This window comes from Peromyscus californicus, unplaced genomic scaffold (assembly GCF_007827085.1).
Source record: "Peromyscus californicus insignis strain IS unplaced genomic scaffold, ASM782708v3 Scaffold_10__1_contigs__length_136768540, whole genome shotgun sequence".
Classification (NCBI taxonomy): Eukaryota; Metazoa; Chordata; class Mammalia; order Rodentia; family Cricetidae; genus Peromyscus; species Peromyscus californicus.
Genome location: NW_026294391.1, coordinates 111,856,528 through 111,873,617, shown reverse-complemented (window position 1 = coordinate 111,873,617; position 17,090 = coordinate 111,856,528).

Here is a 17,090-nt window from a genome sequence, read left to right as displayed (position 1 = left end):
CTGGGCCACCCATTTTCATTGGTGTTTGGTCCACTTGCTCTGAAAACACACAAAATTTCAAAGGTAACATGCATATCTGCATTAACACAAGTATGGAATGCATTGTACACAAGTCAGGCAAATGTGATTTTTTGTTTTGTGTTTGAGCAGGTAAAAGACATTTGTCAACTTTATAAGTTTGTTTGGGCTGTGTAACCAAACCTCTATCTGTGCCATATGAAAGGATAGCATAAGAAGTCATGAGGACTGTGTAACCAACAAGATTTATGGTGTCTCATCTAGTCTCAGAGCTGCTCCCATGTCAAGGGATCAGCATATACATGACCTGTCTTGTAGTTTTTCTGGGTTTATTTCTTTATGTCTGTAGCCAAGATTTTCAGGGGGTCTCCCCCAATCAAATCAGGTCTCTATTAATTTTGAAGGAATCCACAAGATTTCATTTCCTGTGGACACAAAAGCATAATATCTCCCCCAAAGCAATACATTTTCTGAATTCCATCTTAAAGTCAGGAGCTACATGTGACCCAAATCTGCACCCCACCTGGGCCAGAATGCCTACCCCACCATCTAAGTTTTTGTTGCAGCCTCTCTGCAGCAAACTCCATAGGCTATTGGGCTCCAAAAACCACAGGAGTTAGCCACTTTTGCGCATTTTCCCTGGGCAAGACAGCTGACTCCACAGGTGCAAACCCAAGATCAAGCTCAGGCTTAGGCACAAGTGCAAGCCCAGGCCTAGGCTCAGGCTCCAAACATGCCAGAATTAGCTGCTTTTGCACATTCCCCTGTGCAGACAGCCCAATATTTCTCTTCTTTCCTCTCCCAGTGGGTTTTGGCTTTCTCTGGGCCCCCTCCTCAGGCTGCTGCCACACCATCATCTGAATCATCATTATCAGATTTGGTGAGTCAATTGATATTTTTTAAAGGGAGAAATTAGTTAAATAAGAGTTTTTTCCCCACATTAAAAAAATGGTAAACACTATTACAATGGAAGGAGTTTGGTCTCTGTTTGACTATATGCTACATGGTTTGAAAATGGAACAATTAGGGGTTGGGGATTTAGCTCAGTGGTAGAGCACTTGCCTAGCAAGTGCTCGGCCCTGGGTTCAGTCCTCAGCTCCAGGGGGGAAAAAAGAAAAGAAAATGGAACAATTAAATGAGAGGATAATTAACTTAGATGGAATTGATGTAATGTCAATTATAAACATTATCAGTTTGATCATTCTTATTTTATCCCTAAAAATGTTGTTTGATATGAGTGCCAACTTGGTTAATATGAGTACCAAGATACAAGTCTTGGAAAAACTTATTAAAACAGATCATAGAGATATTCAGACCCAAACAGAAGAATTTAAGGGAGAACCAAATTCATCATTGTGTTATAAGGTTACAGAGAAACAGCATAAGGCTTTCAAACAGTCAACCTTAATTTATCCAGTAACCTTACAGGAACTTCCAAATGATAGATATCCCCAAGACTGGTTAGAGCTGAATGGACTCCTGTGCAAATGTTAGATTTGAGGAAATTCTAAAAAGCAATAGTCTCATATGGCATGCACTTACCATTTGTGAAGCAGATGTTAAACTTGTGGTAGAATTATCCCTCAAGACTGGAGAGATTTGCTTACCACAGTCTTAGAGGCTGGTCTGCAATTACAATGGAGGACCTGGTGGAAAGATGAGGCTAAGACCATTGAACAATGAAGTAAGCCTAGAGGTGTTGAAATATCCCAAGATCAACTTCTTGGGAGGGACTATTATGTTGATGTACAAAGACAATCTTTATATGATGACCATACTCTGGCTTTATGCATCATAGCAGCCTTGAATGCATGGGACAGAATTGAAGAAGTAGGAAAGAAAATTGAGTCATTTACAACAGTTATACAGGGCCCAAAAGTAACCACTGATTTCATACAAAGATTGGCTTCGGCAGTAAATAGAATGATAACAAATTCAGTAACTAGACAAATAATAATTGAATCTCTGTCTTTTGATGTGCAATGCAAAAGGGTAATTAAGCCATTAAAAGCAAGATCAGCACCCTTGGAGGAATGGATCTGAGATACAATAAATATTAAAAATCATAATGTCAAGTGTTTCAATTGCAGTTAACAAGGTCACTTAAAAAGGGACTGTAGCCGGGCGGTGGTGGCGCACGTCTTTAATCCCAGCACTTGGGAGGCAGAGCCAGGCGGATCTCTGTGAGTTCGAGGCCAGCCTGGGCTACCAAGTGAGTCCCAGGAAAGACGCAAAGCTACACAGAGAAACCCTGTCTCAAAAAACCAAAAAAAAAAAAAGGGACTGTAAATGCTGGGTGGTGGTGGTGGCGGCGGCGGCGGCAGCAGCAGCAGTGGTGCATGCCTTTAATCCCAGCACTCAGGAGACAGAGGCAGGTGGATCTTTGTGAGTTCAAGGCCAGCCTGGTATACAGAGTGAGATCCAGGATAGGCACCAAAACTGCACAGAGAAACCCTGTCTTGAAAAACCAAAAAAAAAGAAAAAGAAAGAAAGAACTGTAAACAGGGCATTCCTAGAAACAATGTTTTTTCAAGGAATAATTCCAACAGAATGCAGCCTCCCTTTTGGATTATACAGAACGTGTGGCAAAGGCAGACATTGGACTAATGAATGTAGATCAACAAGGGACAGACAAAGTAATCTCTTGCCTTTGCCATCAGGAAACACCCCAAGGGGCTTCTCCCAGGCCCCCACATCAAATATGGTTCAGTTGTTTCCTCTCATCTTGGAAGAGACTCCTTCTCAGAGCAGTTAAAGAACCTAATGCCTGTTGTAAAAAAAAAAAAAAAGCATACTGCTCTGGATGATAAAACAGCTATAGAAAAGAGAACAAATAATTAAGGAAAAAGTATAAATCAAAATTGACAAAGATTATATTTGGAACCTCCCAAAGTTAGGGTTGGGGAAGGGTTTTGTTTTTGTCTTTCAGGAGAATGAAGGCATCCAGCTAAGGAATCTGAAGATCACTGGACAAATGAGACATCTGAAGAAAAAGGATGAATCATCCAGAAAACTTATCCCAAGAAAAAGATTTTCTGCAGTGAACCATGACCACTCCTAATAGTGACATTTAAAGTCTTAAAAAAGATGATGGGACCCCACAACAATGATTTCACATGGACTATGATAATGCCATTAAGCTGACAAACAACACCAAAAGGTTGGCTTTGGATTACAAACTACTCAGGACAATATCAAGATGGATACCTGAAATGATCCAGCCTCAGAGACTTCTCTAGCTAGGACTTGAGACAAGCCCTGCACTTTCCCATTATGCAGAGACTGGCCAACAAATAATACAGCTACCTCTTACAGGACTTGACAATTAACTCAAAATTTTTCTTTACATGATCCCCTAAAGATGCCTTTGCCCCTAGACAGCAGGAAGTAATTTATGAACATGATGCCCACATTCCCAAGAGGTGGGGTGGGTTGGTTTTTTATCATTCAAATGGCTTATGGATAATTGTCATCATTTAAGGTGTTTGATTACAAGTTGTTACTGGTAATAGTCAAGAAAAAAAGCTAAACAAAGGAGATTTGATTTAGGGTTCTTGTTTGAAAAAAAGAGGCTATGGATATGGTAAGATAAAAGGTAGATCATTGAATCTACTCTGAAAAAAGAGATATAGAAATGATAGGATAAAAAGGTAGATTATTGAATCTACTCTGAAAAGAAAAAAGGGAGAATATGGATATGATAAGATAAAAAGGTAAATTACTGAATCTATTTTTAAAAAGCAACTACTAGTTTTAAATATTTTACATTAGATTGAATTTTTGTATATTGTACACAAATTTTGTATATTGATACAAAGTTTAGATTATTTTTGTTGGAGCATACTGTACATACACTTCTACTCTTGTTCAAAGTATTGCACCTATACAGTTCATTTAACAGTGTAATGCAAATTACTAGTCCTTGAAAGTTAATATTACAAAATATTTAGGATAATAAGGAAATGAAAGTTAGTAGCTAGTCATTACAATTGAACTTGTAGTCAGGTTAGGTGTGTTTTCAAGGTCAAACAGAGATATATTTTAGATAGACAAGTCATCTTCAAACACTTCAGAGAGATACAGAATATGGCATTTAAGATGTTTTAATAACATAGATTTCTTTATGACAATGAGACATGTCTTCTCCTGGCAGCACCAGTCTACTTCAGAGAAAATGACGGGCATCAAAGAAACTCCTTTCTTGTGGCAAAAGTTAGCCACTGGACAAGAAAATGCCCTTGCCTCAACTGCTGACAATATGCTGTTCAAATGGAAACAAAAAAAGGACTGCCAAACCTTGCCAAGACAAGGTAAGAAGATCTTTTAGAAAATCCTGCTTCACAGATGAGTCTGTCAGATATGCTAGGCCTCTAGGCCAAAGATGGATGCCCCAACATTGCAGAGGAACTTTAGGCAACTGTTTAGGCAGCCAGCTGTTTCTGTCATTTCTCACATTTTTTAGAAGTCACTTGTTTTCACTTCCTGTTTACTCAGTTAATATTATTTCCTTCTTGGGTCTCTGAGGTAGTTGAAGACTAGAAAGTTATAGTTATAGTTTTCCTTGTTAACAAATTCAGAAAAGAAACTCACTAAAGATGTGTAAAGTGTGTAAGTTTGAAAGACATCAAAAGATAGTTTTTGGTTGGTAATACAAGTTAAGATAGAAAGTAAATTAGGAACAACACTTTGGGTTCACCAAAATAGGGTAAATAATGGAGTATTTTCTCTGAATTTGTCAAATGATAATGGACTGGGCATTGTTAATTGCTGTGGGATGTCTTTCTGTACACTGTGAATATGTGTTGCTCTGATTGGTTGATAAATAAAGCTGCATTGACCTATGGCGGGGCAGGATGGAGCCAGGTGGGAAAATCCAAAAGGGATAGGGAGAGAAGAAAGGAGAGTAAGGGAAGATGCCAAACTGCTGTCCAAGGAGCAACATGTAATGGTAAAACCATGGAACATGTGATGATACATAGATTAATAGTTATGGGTTGTTAAGTTATAAGAGCTAGCTAGTAAGAAGTCTGAGCCATAGGCCATATAATTTGCAATTAATATTAAGCCTCTGGGTAATTATTTTATAAGTGGCTGCAGGACTGTGGGGCAGGGTGGGACCAGAGAAACACTGGACCATGGAACTGGGCAGGATTGCAGAAACATGAGACTGTTGGGCTAGGTGGAACCGGAGAAACATTCAGCTACAATCAATGTAATTCTTGACTGTATATATTTTATATAGTTATCGTACTTATTGTATAGTTTTTCTTATATTAGCTATAACCTTTTATTATTTTAGAAAAAAGAGGGAAATGTATTGATAATTTGTTGAACTTTAATAAAACTTGCCTGAAGATCAGAGAACAGAACTAGCCACAGAATTATCCATAGAGGTCAGGCAGTGGTGATACACACCTTTAATCCTAGCTCTTGAGAGGCAGAGATCCGTCTGAATCTCTGTGAGTTCAAGGCCACCCTAGACTACATGAGATTAATGCAGTCTAAAAAAAAACAAAAACAAAAACAAAAAACCACAACCAAGCACGGTTGTTTGAATCTTATACGGTCTTTTAATAAAAAAAAAATTCCAGAGCCAGATATCAGGGTGAAAAACTGAAAGATCAGAGAAGCAGAACAGACAGCCTCTAGTTCTTACTTCTATGAAATCCTCAGCTTAAAGAGAGTGAGTTCCTTTTTCCTCATGCCTTATGTACCTTTCTCTGCCCTGCCATATTTCCTTGGATTAAAGGCATGTGTGCTTCACAAGCAAAGGCATGAGATCTCAAGTGCTGAGATTAAAGGTGTGTGCCACCACTGCCTGACCTCTGTCTAATCTAGTGGCTGGCTCTGTCCTCTGATCCTCAGGCAAGTTTAATAGGGTACACAATATATGACCACAAGGCAGTGGTAACACACACCTTTAATCCCAGCACTTGAGATCCCATGCCTTTGCTCCCAGTATTTTGGAAACACACACACACACCATTAATCACAGCACTAGGAAGGTTGAGACAGGAATTGATATGACTGTGTGGAGAAAGGCATACAAGGCATGAGGAGTCAGGAACTCGAGGCCCTTTTGGCTGAGGACTCAGAGGCATTCAGTCAGAGGATTTGTGGAGTAGGTGAGGTGAGAAGTAGATGTGGCTTGTTCCTTTGTCTCTCTGATCTTTCAGCATTTATCCCAATATTTGGCTCTGGGTTTTTATTATAAGACCAACTAAGATTTGTGCAATATGGTTTAGTTCAACAGTTCTTTTCACAATCCCACGTGTCTTGGGTGGTTTTTTTTTACCTTCTTTCATTCTGTATGTCCTACTTTCCTGCTTCCTCCCTGTCTGTCTGGCCCCTGACATCTCTCTGGCATCCTTTTTTCTTTCTTCCCCCAAGCCTTCTCCTACTTACTATCCCTGCCCCAAAGTCCCATCTATACCTCCTCCCTCGCTATTGGCCATTAAGCTTTTTATTAGACCAATCAGGTACCTTAGACAGGGAAGGTAAAACAGCAACACATCCTTACATAATTAACAAATGCATCATAAAGAAATGTAACACATCTTTACAAAGTTAAAGTAATATTTTGCAACATAAACAAATGCAATACATCTTTTCATAGTTAAAGAATGCAACACATCTTTGCATAGTTAAACAAGTATTCCACAATAATATTGGTAAATTTTGTAACTGTACCTAGGTAAGAATAATAAATAAAATGCATACAAAATGAAAAGCTTATCTAAAACTGTAACTATTTACAAATGACATGATTATCTACATGAAAAATATAAGGTAATGTATAAAAATTACCTTCTTTGAAATAAGTTAAACAATGACATAGAATACAATATCAACATACAAAATCCAGCCCCATTTCTACATATTAACAATGAACATGAGAAGATAATTTTTAAAAAGATGGACCATTGAGACAGCTCAGCCCATAAAGGTACTTGTTGCCAAAGATAAAGGCTTGAGTTTAATCCTAAGGAACCACATTGTAGAAGGAGAGAATTGACTGCCCCAAGTTGTCTCTAACATGCTTCATGACATGTATGTGCTTACACATATACATACACACATAATTAGTTAATTATTTTAGTTTTTAAAATTTTATACTGGGTTTGGGGATGTATGTCAGTGGCAGAGCACTTGCCTAACAAGTGTGAAATCTTGGGTTTGGTTCTCAGCATCAGAGAAAGTGCTATACTGGACATCTGGTCTTGGCTTCAACACATAAGCAGCTTGAAAAAGTTGGACAAACTAAAAGACTACTATTTCCACTGTTCTTGGTCACCCTCTAAAATTTGTCATAAGACTATTATTGAGAATACCACAAACTCAAATTGTAGAAAAGCTGGTATTGACCTGGAAACTATATGCTACTTACTATTGGAGAAAAGTAATCATCAGTCATACCCAGCTACAAGCCTATAAACTGCAGTAATGATTGACTTAGCAAGATACTCCCCCAGTGCAATTGTGGCAGGCATATCATTGGAGTAATCAACCACTTTCTGACTCAATTTAAGTCCCTCTCCACAAGGTGAAAACCATACCTGGTATCATTATCAGGTCAAGAACCTATGGTTAGACAGGCGTAGGACCTAGGGGAGAATTTAATATTATTATTTTGCTAAATGGATATAGTATTAAACTGACTTGCTGTTTATTGTTGACTTACTGTTATACCCATAGATAAATGCATCTCTCACCCACATCTGAGAAGCTTCTTTTTTCAGTAGCTGGTGATTAACATAACTGGTCAAGGTACAGATGATAAGAGACTTCAGAATGCTCAGTCCTAAATGAAACATATACACTACATCCTCTCCTCTGAAGGCTTAGAGATCATTGAGGAATAGGAGGTGGGAAGAAAGGGTGTGAAAGTGAGAATAAGTGGATGAGTATAAGGATATAATGTCTTCTAGGCATAGCAGCATGGTTGCTGTCTTCATCAGTGTTCTATTGCTGTGAAGAGACACTATAGCCATGGTAACTCTTTTAAGGAAAACATTTAATTGGGACTGCCTTACAGTTTCAGAGGTTTAGTCAGTTATCATCATGGCAGGAAGCATGGTGGCAGGCAGACAGACATGGTGCTAGAGAAATAGCTGAGAGTTCTTTATCTGGACCCACAGGCAGCAGGAAGAGAGAGCCACTGGGACTAGCTGGTGCTTTTGAGACTTCAAAGCCCATCCTCAGTGACACACTTCCTCCAACTAGGCTACACCTCCTAATCTTTCCCAAAATAGTGCTTCTTTGTGATGACTAAGCACTCAAATACATGAGCACATGGGAACCACTCTTATCCAAACTCCACAGCTGCATATATGAAATTACAGTATTTGTGACATCGTGAAAAAGAGCAAGTGCAAACCAGATCAAATCTCAGCATGGACTTGAGTTAGGAATGAAATACTGTGTTTGTCATGTATTTGAAATTTTTAGCTTCTGGGAGAGTAAAAGACAATTTTCTCTAAGATCACACATTCAAGAATATTTGGGCCACAAAAACTGGTCTTGATGGGTTAAAGGAAAAAAGACACAAAATTGAGTGGGTAGGGAATGGTGTGAATATGGAAAGAGTTGGGTGGGGTGAATATCATCAAAATACACACAAAACTCTCAGAACTAAAAATAAAAATAAAGTGAAATAGAAAGTGAGGAAAGGCAGATATGGGAGCACAGGAAATGGAGAAAGGAGTAGAGGAGGAACAAAAAAAAATACCATAATGAAGTCTATTATTTTATATTCTCATTAGAAATAAAAAATGTTGGGAAAAAAAAGAACAACTTTTCCTGGATTCATCAGCTATCCAAAGTACTAGTAGAAACTACCACAACTGGAGAAAGAGACACATGTAAAGCATCTGCTTTACTAGTGGGGAAACCACTGGGACCATAAGGTGGTAGGAACATTGAAATGGTAATTTTGGAACATTTATGAGTGTGGATTAGAACAAGAATGAGGAACTAGGAGGAGCCACAGCTTAGGAAGCGGCCACATTTTTATACACTTTCTGTCTTAGTTACATTCCATTGGTGTGAAGAGACACCTTGACCAAAGCAACTTATGAAAGAAAGCATTTAATTAGGGCATTGCTTGTAATTTCAGAGGGTGAGTTCAGAGGGCAACAGGCAGATGCTAAGAGTTTATATCCTAATCCACAAATTGGAGGCACAGAAGATAAGACCAGGCCAGGTGTGGGATTTTGAAACCTTAACTCTTATCTGTAGTGACATATCTCCTCCTCCACCTAACCCTTCCCCCAAACAGTCCCACCAACTAGGAACTAAGAATTCAAATGTATGAGCTTATAGAGGCCATTTTCATTTAAATAACTCTTTCCCCCTAGGAATCTTATCAGGATTTTACAAAGAGGTCCCAGAACCAAAAAAAAAAAAAAATCTGATGACTTTGGGAAAAAGTCTAGAAAGTCACCATTCTGAAATGTATTTAAAGAAATTCTACACAATAAATCTACTTCTCTAGGTTTCTTAGAACCATTAACAGTAATTCTGAAACTTTATCCAGCACTCTGCAAATTTCCAGCACCCTCTAAACTTACATAAAGGAATAGTACTCAAAAAAGACAAAGTTTTGTTTCTGTTGTTTTAGAAATTTTACTGTTGTTAAGACAGAATCTTAGTCTGTAGCCCAGGATGACCTCTTTTGTAACCTACTGAATTCCCAGAAAACCTCCAACCTCCATCTTCAAAGAACTGGCCTTACAGCTATGATCCACCCATCACACCTGGCTGAAGGGTGAGAATTTTAAGAAAATTGATTAGAAACATTTTCAGCCAAGGAAAGTAGTAGGGGACAGAATAGGAACCTCTCACGATAAAAACCCTTTGAAAAAGATCGTATCTCAGAGGCACAGGCCCATTAAAAATAGATTTAATCAGAAGATTATAAATTGCCTCCTGCAAGGATGAGAGGGAGCAATAAGGGGTGAATAAGAATAAAGTATGTTATACACATGCACAAAAATGTCATGATGAAACTCAATCTTTTATGTGATTAAGATAGGCTAATTAAAAATTTTAACCCTCCTTTCACACCTTATTACCATACCAGGCTTCAGTATAATATTAGTGGATTGCAGCTGAAAGCTGCAAAATACAGATTATCTTTCACAGGACAACCTAGCAAGGCACAACGTCAACTGGGGAAATACAAATAAGACCACTAGAAAAAGTGGAAGCTCGAGGCACCTATAACTATGGAAGGGATTAAATACAACCCAATTCCTGGTGAGATGAACATGAATTCTCAACTAGAGGCTTAGTTACCTTAATTCCTAATACCAAATATGTACTGAGTTTTCAACAACAATTACAAAGTACACCAAAAGGCAAAAAAAAAAAATCACAGTCTGAAGAAACAATATGAGCATCAGAACAAGACTCCTATGTACTATTGATTTGGGACTTTTCAGAGAAGAATTTTAAATTAAGTATATTACAGGATTTAATGAAAAAGTAAGCAACATGTAGGAGTAGATGAGTAATATAATCAGAGTGACGGGAATTCAAAGTAAGAATGGTTTAAATACTCTTTAAAATAAAAAACACTAAAGAGAAAATGAAGAATACTTTGAATGGATTCATTAGTGCAATCAACAGAACTCAGGAACTGATAAAGTGATCTTAGAGGTAGGTCCATAGACATTTCCCAAACCTTAGTGCAAAGAGGGAAAAAAGAAAAACAAAGAACATCAAAAATTGTGAGAAATATCCACATGATGGATTATATGTAAATGATTACCAAAAAGATAAATAAGAAAGAATGAAGAAGAAATATTGGAAATAATCATTGCAGGTAACTTTTAAAAATCAATGTTAGACACTGAGCCATGAATCTGGAATCTCAGAAAAGAGTAAGCAAAATCAAATATTCAAAATATTATACAAAATCAAATATTCAAAATATTATATAAATATATTATAGTCAAGTGCAGAAAAGCAAAGATAATGATAGTTTTCGAAGAAGCCAGGAGCAAAGTCACTTTGCCTGTAAAAGAACACAAACAGGAATCACAGTGGACTTCTTATCAGAAGTTGTGAAGCAGAGGGAAGGCAAGACCTGCCAACACTGAATTCAATACTTAATAAAATTGGCTTTCCAAAGGGAAGGGAAAAGAAGAGTTCCTAGGATGAAGACAAAAAGCATTTTGTTCCAGGAGTACCTTTCTACAGGAAATATTCAAAGATATCCTAAGGTAGAATCAAAATAATATAGTCAGAAATGCAATGTCCTCCTATTTTAAAAGAATATTGGGCTAGTTTTATTATCCTCAGATTATGTAAAATTGAACTTACAATGTTTTTCCTTTTTATTTATTGTTTGGTAATTTCACACATGAATATCGTGTGTTTTGATCATACCTGCCATCATGACAACTTCTCTCACAACTTCAAATACTCTAACTTTTCAACAAGATTTCTTTTTATCTTATGTGCCTGAGTGTTTTGCCTGCGTGCTTATATGTGTAAAACATGTATGCCTAGTGCCCACACAAGTCAGAAAGAACATAGGATCCTCTGGAACCGGAGTTTCAGAAGGTTGGGAACCATCATGCAGGTGTTGGGAACTGAACCCAGGCTCTCTGCAAATACAGCAAGTGTGCTTTACCCCTGAGCCATCACTTCAGTTCCTACTCCTTTTAAAATTTTTTATTAAAGTATGAATTGTAATATGTGGGGTGATATTAACATGTGGATAAGTGAAATAAAAAACAATATTGCATTAATGGACCAAAGGGAGGAATTCGAAATACACTGTTGTGAAGTACCTTCACTAAATGATAACCAATAATCCTGTTTTCAGGTAGACCTAAATTAATTAAAATACATGCAGTAACATTTAGTACAATCTCTGAAAATTTTTGAGATATGTATGTATAATTAGTACTCTAATGGTGAGCTAAAAATGGAATCATGTAAAATGCTCAATTAAGATCAGAGAATGCAGAAAAGTACCTCTTACAATAAATAGAAAATATAACTATGGTCAACATTAATCTAAACATAGCAAAAATAATTCTAAATGTCACTGATCAAAATGCAGCACTAAAGACCAATAAGAACAGACCAGTGTTTATGGAAAAACTCTGCTGGAAAAGATAAAAATAGGTTAAATTAAAAAAATATGAGGAAAGATATACCACATTAGCACTAGCACTGTTATAGTTAAAGAAGATTGACTCTGGAACAGGGAAAATCATTATAAAAAAAAAGATAGATTAAGCACACAGAAAATCAGTAAGGATAAAGATTATCTCAACAGCACTATTAGTTAAATTGGCCTATTAGACATTTATTAAATATCTAACCCCATAGCAGAATTCACATTCTTCTCAAATACACATGGAACATCAAGATAAACCATATTTGGTGCATAAAACAAAGATATACTTCTATAGATGAATGGATAAATTGTGGTACATCTAGACAGAAGAATATGATTCAGTGGTAAAAGGAAATGAGCAATCAAGCCATGAAAAGACCTGATGGAAATGATAATAGTAAGCGAAAGAAGCCATTGTAGAAAGGTCATATACTGTATGTTTTCAACAATATGGTTTTCTGACAAACTATGAAGACAATAAAAAGAGAAGCATTAGTGGTGATCAATAAATGGAAGGACTAAAAGGCAGCAGAACACAAAGCAAGTTTAAGACTGTGAATATACCCTAGATAAAACCATCATGAAGGATACGTGTTATTCATTAAATACTAGTCCAGACTCACAAATGTATAATACCAAGAATAAGCACTAATGTAAAGAATAGCCTTTGAGTGGTAGTGATGGGTCCACATAAGTTCATCACTTACAACAAATATACCACCCTGGTAGGAAATATTGATAACGGGAAAGGTTCTGCACACATGTACATATTTACAGAAATATCTGTAACTACATTTCAATTTTGCTGTGAACTTATGAGTGATCTTAAAACATTTTTTAAATAAAAAAACACCTTAAGATTCAAAATAATTGAAGTCACACAAAACATATTCTTAGATGGTAATGAAATTAAACTAGAAATCCATAACAAAAAGATAGCTTAAAATCTCAAGTATTTGGAAATTGAAAATTTACTTTTACATAACTATAAGCCAATAAACACATCTAAAGATAATTTTAAAATAGTTTAATTAAGTAAAAAGAAAAATTATATTTATAAAAGTTTGTGGCAAACAACAAAAGCAAGCTAAAAGGAAAACAGACAGCATTAAATACATATACTAGACAACTATGTCATTCTAACATAAACAGTGCTTAGGAAACTAAAATGAACAACTAAAGCAATCAGAAAAAATTAAATAATTTTAAAAATCAAATGAGAGGGAACTAAGGAGTTTAAAGGGTATGGGAGAGAAGAAAAGGGGGAATAGAATAAGGTCACATGACATGAAAAGGGGGGCCTATTTGAGGGAAGGAAGGGGACCAAGAAGAGGGGGAAAAGAATGGTTGGGGGAGGGTAGTAAAGGGAAATAAATAAGAACAAAGTACAATGATATATGTATTTCAAAATGTCATAATGTAACCCATTACTTGGCATTCTAACTTAAAAATTAATTTTAATAATTGAGCACAAACTGATAGTTTAGAAAACAATTAATTAAAACAAAGGCAATTCTTTTTCAATATATTTATTTTTATTTTACAAGTTTTATTAGAATATGGAGTGTATTGTGATCATATGTATCTCCACTATTCTCTCTCATCTGCTTTAGTTGTTCATTACTCCCTTCTTCTTCCTGACTAGCCCTCCTCCTATTCCCATGCCTCTTTCCATTTTTGCTGCTGTTATAGATGTCCAGTGCTGGTAGCCAAAGTTGCTATATGTTTATGGTTGGAACAGCAATGTGATGTCTGGAACACAGTGTTTCATAGATCTCCTCTTCAATCTCCAACTACTTTCTTTTTTCATTGTGTACATTCATTGTGAATGGTTCTGTGTTACATAAGCACATTTTCATTCAAGTATGTACTGTACATTGATCATACTCTCCCTTTTTTCTTCCTTTTCAATTCTCCCTCCCATTAGTTCCCTTTGTTTCCCTCGAAAGTTTGCTTCTACTTTCATGTCATATATGCATACATAATTTAATGTAGATACGAAATCTAGGAATGACAAATGAGAGAAAATTCATACTTACCTTTCAGAGGCTGGCCTAATTCACTTATGACCATTTCCTACAAACAACATAGCTTTGTTCATGGAAAAACAAAAAATTGTGGGCCTATACTGAGTTTTCTTTATCCATTCCTCTACTATTGAACATCTGGGTTAGTTCTATAACTCAGCTATTGTTACAATTAGTCTTGTTACATTACACACACACACACACACACACACACACACACACACACACACACACACACACACACACACACACTACTGAGTCCATTTAGTGTTGCACATATATACTTGTGTTTAGGGCTGATTGTTTAAGGTTGATTGCCTATCAGGGTTCCTGTCCCCAGAAAATGTTATTCTTCCGCATTTAGAAGCTACTGATTATTATAGCTCTTTATCTAGGGATGAGGCCTTGTGAAATTTCCTCTATTTACACTGGCTTGTCAACTGATGTTGTCATTATCCTGGTCTTGTTTCTGCAACCATATTGCTGAGATTTCATGGTTGCTGCATTTTCTGTAAAATGTCTAGAAGACACTATCTAGCAGGAGACATTGTAGCATGAATCTTAACTGGTCTTTTTAATAAAAACAAACCCAGAGCCAGGTATTGGGGTGAATGCTGGAAGATCAGAGAAGCAGAACAAGTCACAGCCACCTCACCTTGCCAATTCCTCAGCTGATCCTGTTTTCTCAGACTGGAAGTCTCTGAGTCCTTATCCAAATGGATCTCAGCTGAACTGCTTCTTGAAAGCCTGAAAGCTTAACCAGGCTCTAGTTCCTGGTCCTCACACCTTATATACCTTTCTGCTTTCTGCCATCACTTCCTGTGATTAAAGGCTCACTTCCTGGGATTAAAGGTGTGAGTCACCATGCCTAGCTGTTTCCAGTGTGGCTTTAAACTCACAGAGATCCCGATGGATCTCTGCCTCCCAAGGATAGGATTAAAGGCATGTGTGCCACCATTTTCTGGCCTCTACATCTAGTGTCTGTTCTGTTCTCTGACCCCAGATAAGTTTATTAGGGTACACAATATTTTGGGGAACACAATATCACCACAAGACATCTTGGTCCTCTGGCTCTTACAAACTTTCTCATCTCTCTTCCATGATTTTTCCTGAACCTTGGGTTTAGGGGTTACATTGTAGATGTATCAGTTGGGGTTGCCTGCCTTCCATGGTCAGTTGTTCTGTGCATTTTGACCAGTTGTGGATTTCAGTAATGGTCTCTGCTACAGAAAGAAGCTTCTTGATGAAGAGTGAGAGCTACACATGTTGGTGAGTATAAATTTAAGTATTTAGAATGCAGTAAGAAATTATACTCATTTGGAAAATGGCAGCAGTAGGGTCTCCTCTAGAGTGTATGATCTCTCTGGTCATGAGTACTTGGTTAGGTTTACAGTACCAGGCATGAATTCCCTCCTATTTAGAAGACCATAAGTCCAATTAGATAGCTGTTGCTTACTCCCAAGATAAAAATGTCAGTAATGAGCAAATAAACATATCTTACCAGGCTGCTCATTGCTGTGGTGTAGGATTTACAGCTGGGTGGGGCTTTTGACTGCTTTTCTCTCTTGGCAGCTTGCATAGTATAAGAGCTAGTCCTCTGAGAAGAGGCTTCCAGGTCAGTACCAGCCCTATTCTTCCAAGTCCTGTGTCCATGTGAAGTTTGTGGTACCTTCAAGTTCTAGGACGCACTAAAGGCAACATTAATAGCTTATACTGTTTAGGGAGCCTCTTGGACCCCACCAACCAACAACTTAAAAGAAGAGTTCCCATGTCTGGCACTGTGGTTTTTTAGATAGTCTGTCTCTTAGGGAGAAATGATCATCCAATGTGGGATAAGGCATAATTCCATTATAAAAAATAAGCTTATAAAATAATGTGCTTTCCTCTGGCTTTCTCAAACATCCTTAGTGTTATTTACAGTCCTTTCTCCCTTTCCATCTGTATTACCCTTCCGCTCCCACTTCCAGTTAAAGTCTTCCCCATGTGCCCCATTCATTCCATCCTCCAAATCTTTGAAGACAAGTAATATTGAAAACTTCATAACCAAGTTCACCAACAATAAGATTATATACACAAATTTCCAATGTCAAAAATGAAATAAAATTTACCATTGCTGATTCACACGTATAGTAAAATAATAATAAAGGAATAACTAAACAAAACCTATACTTGAACATTTTATAACTTTGGATAAAATGAAATGGAAACTAAAACTCAAGGGAAAGGAATAGTGCCTGAATAGAAGCAGATAGCCCAAATATCCTTATATGTGTTAATCATTCAAAATCTTCTAAAAAGGATATATTTGTCTCTCTTAGTTTCAACTATGAGTTCTTCCAAATATTTAAAGAACGATTAATATCAATTTGCCATAATCATTTCCCAGAAAACAGCAGCAGAGAGAACACTATTCTATGAGGCTAGAATTACCTTCACACAAAAAATTAGAGTAGAATAGTATAAGAAAGGAAACTTCAGAAAAAAATTTATGAAAATGAACTTCAAATTTGGCAACGAAATCAAATTAAATATAAAAATAGACACCATTAACAAATGGGATTAACCTCACGTTAGCGAGGATGGTTCAATACTTGAAAATTGGCTCTTATAATCCCTCACATTAAAAGCTAAAGCAGAAAAATTATATAGTTACATAAACAAAAAGTCTCTTGAGAAAACTAAACTCCTACTCATGGTCAAATCCATAGACTAGGAGTAGAGAAGAAAGTCATTCAACATGAAAAAAAATCATAAAGAAAACTCCATCCAGTATCATGTAGTGTTAAACTACATGATTTTCCCCTAAAATAATCATTGTCTATATAGAAAACTCCAAGAAATCTAACAAAAAGAGAAGAATTCAAAAAAGAAAGAGAGGGAAGAGATGAAAGAAAAGGCTCCTTGAACAAACT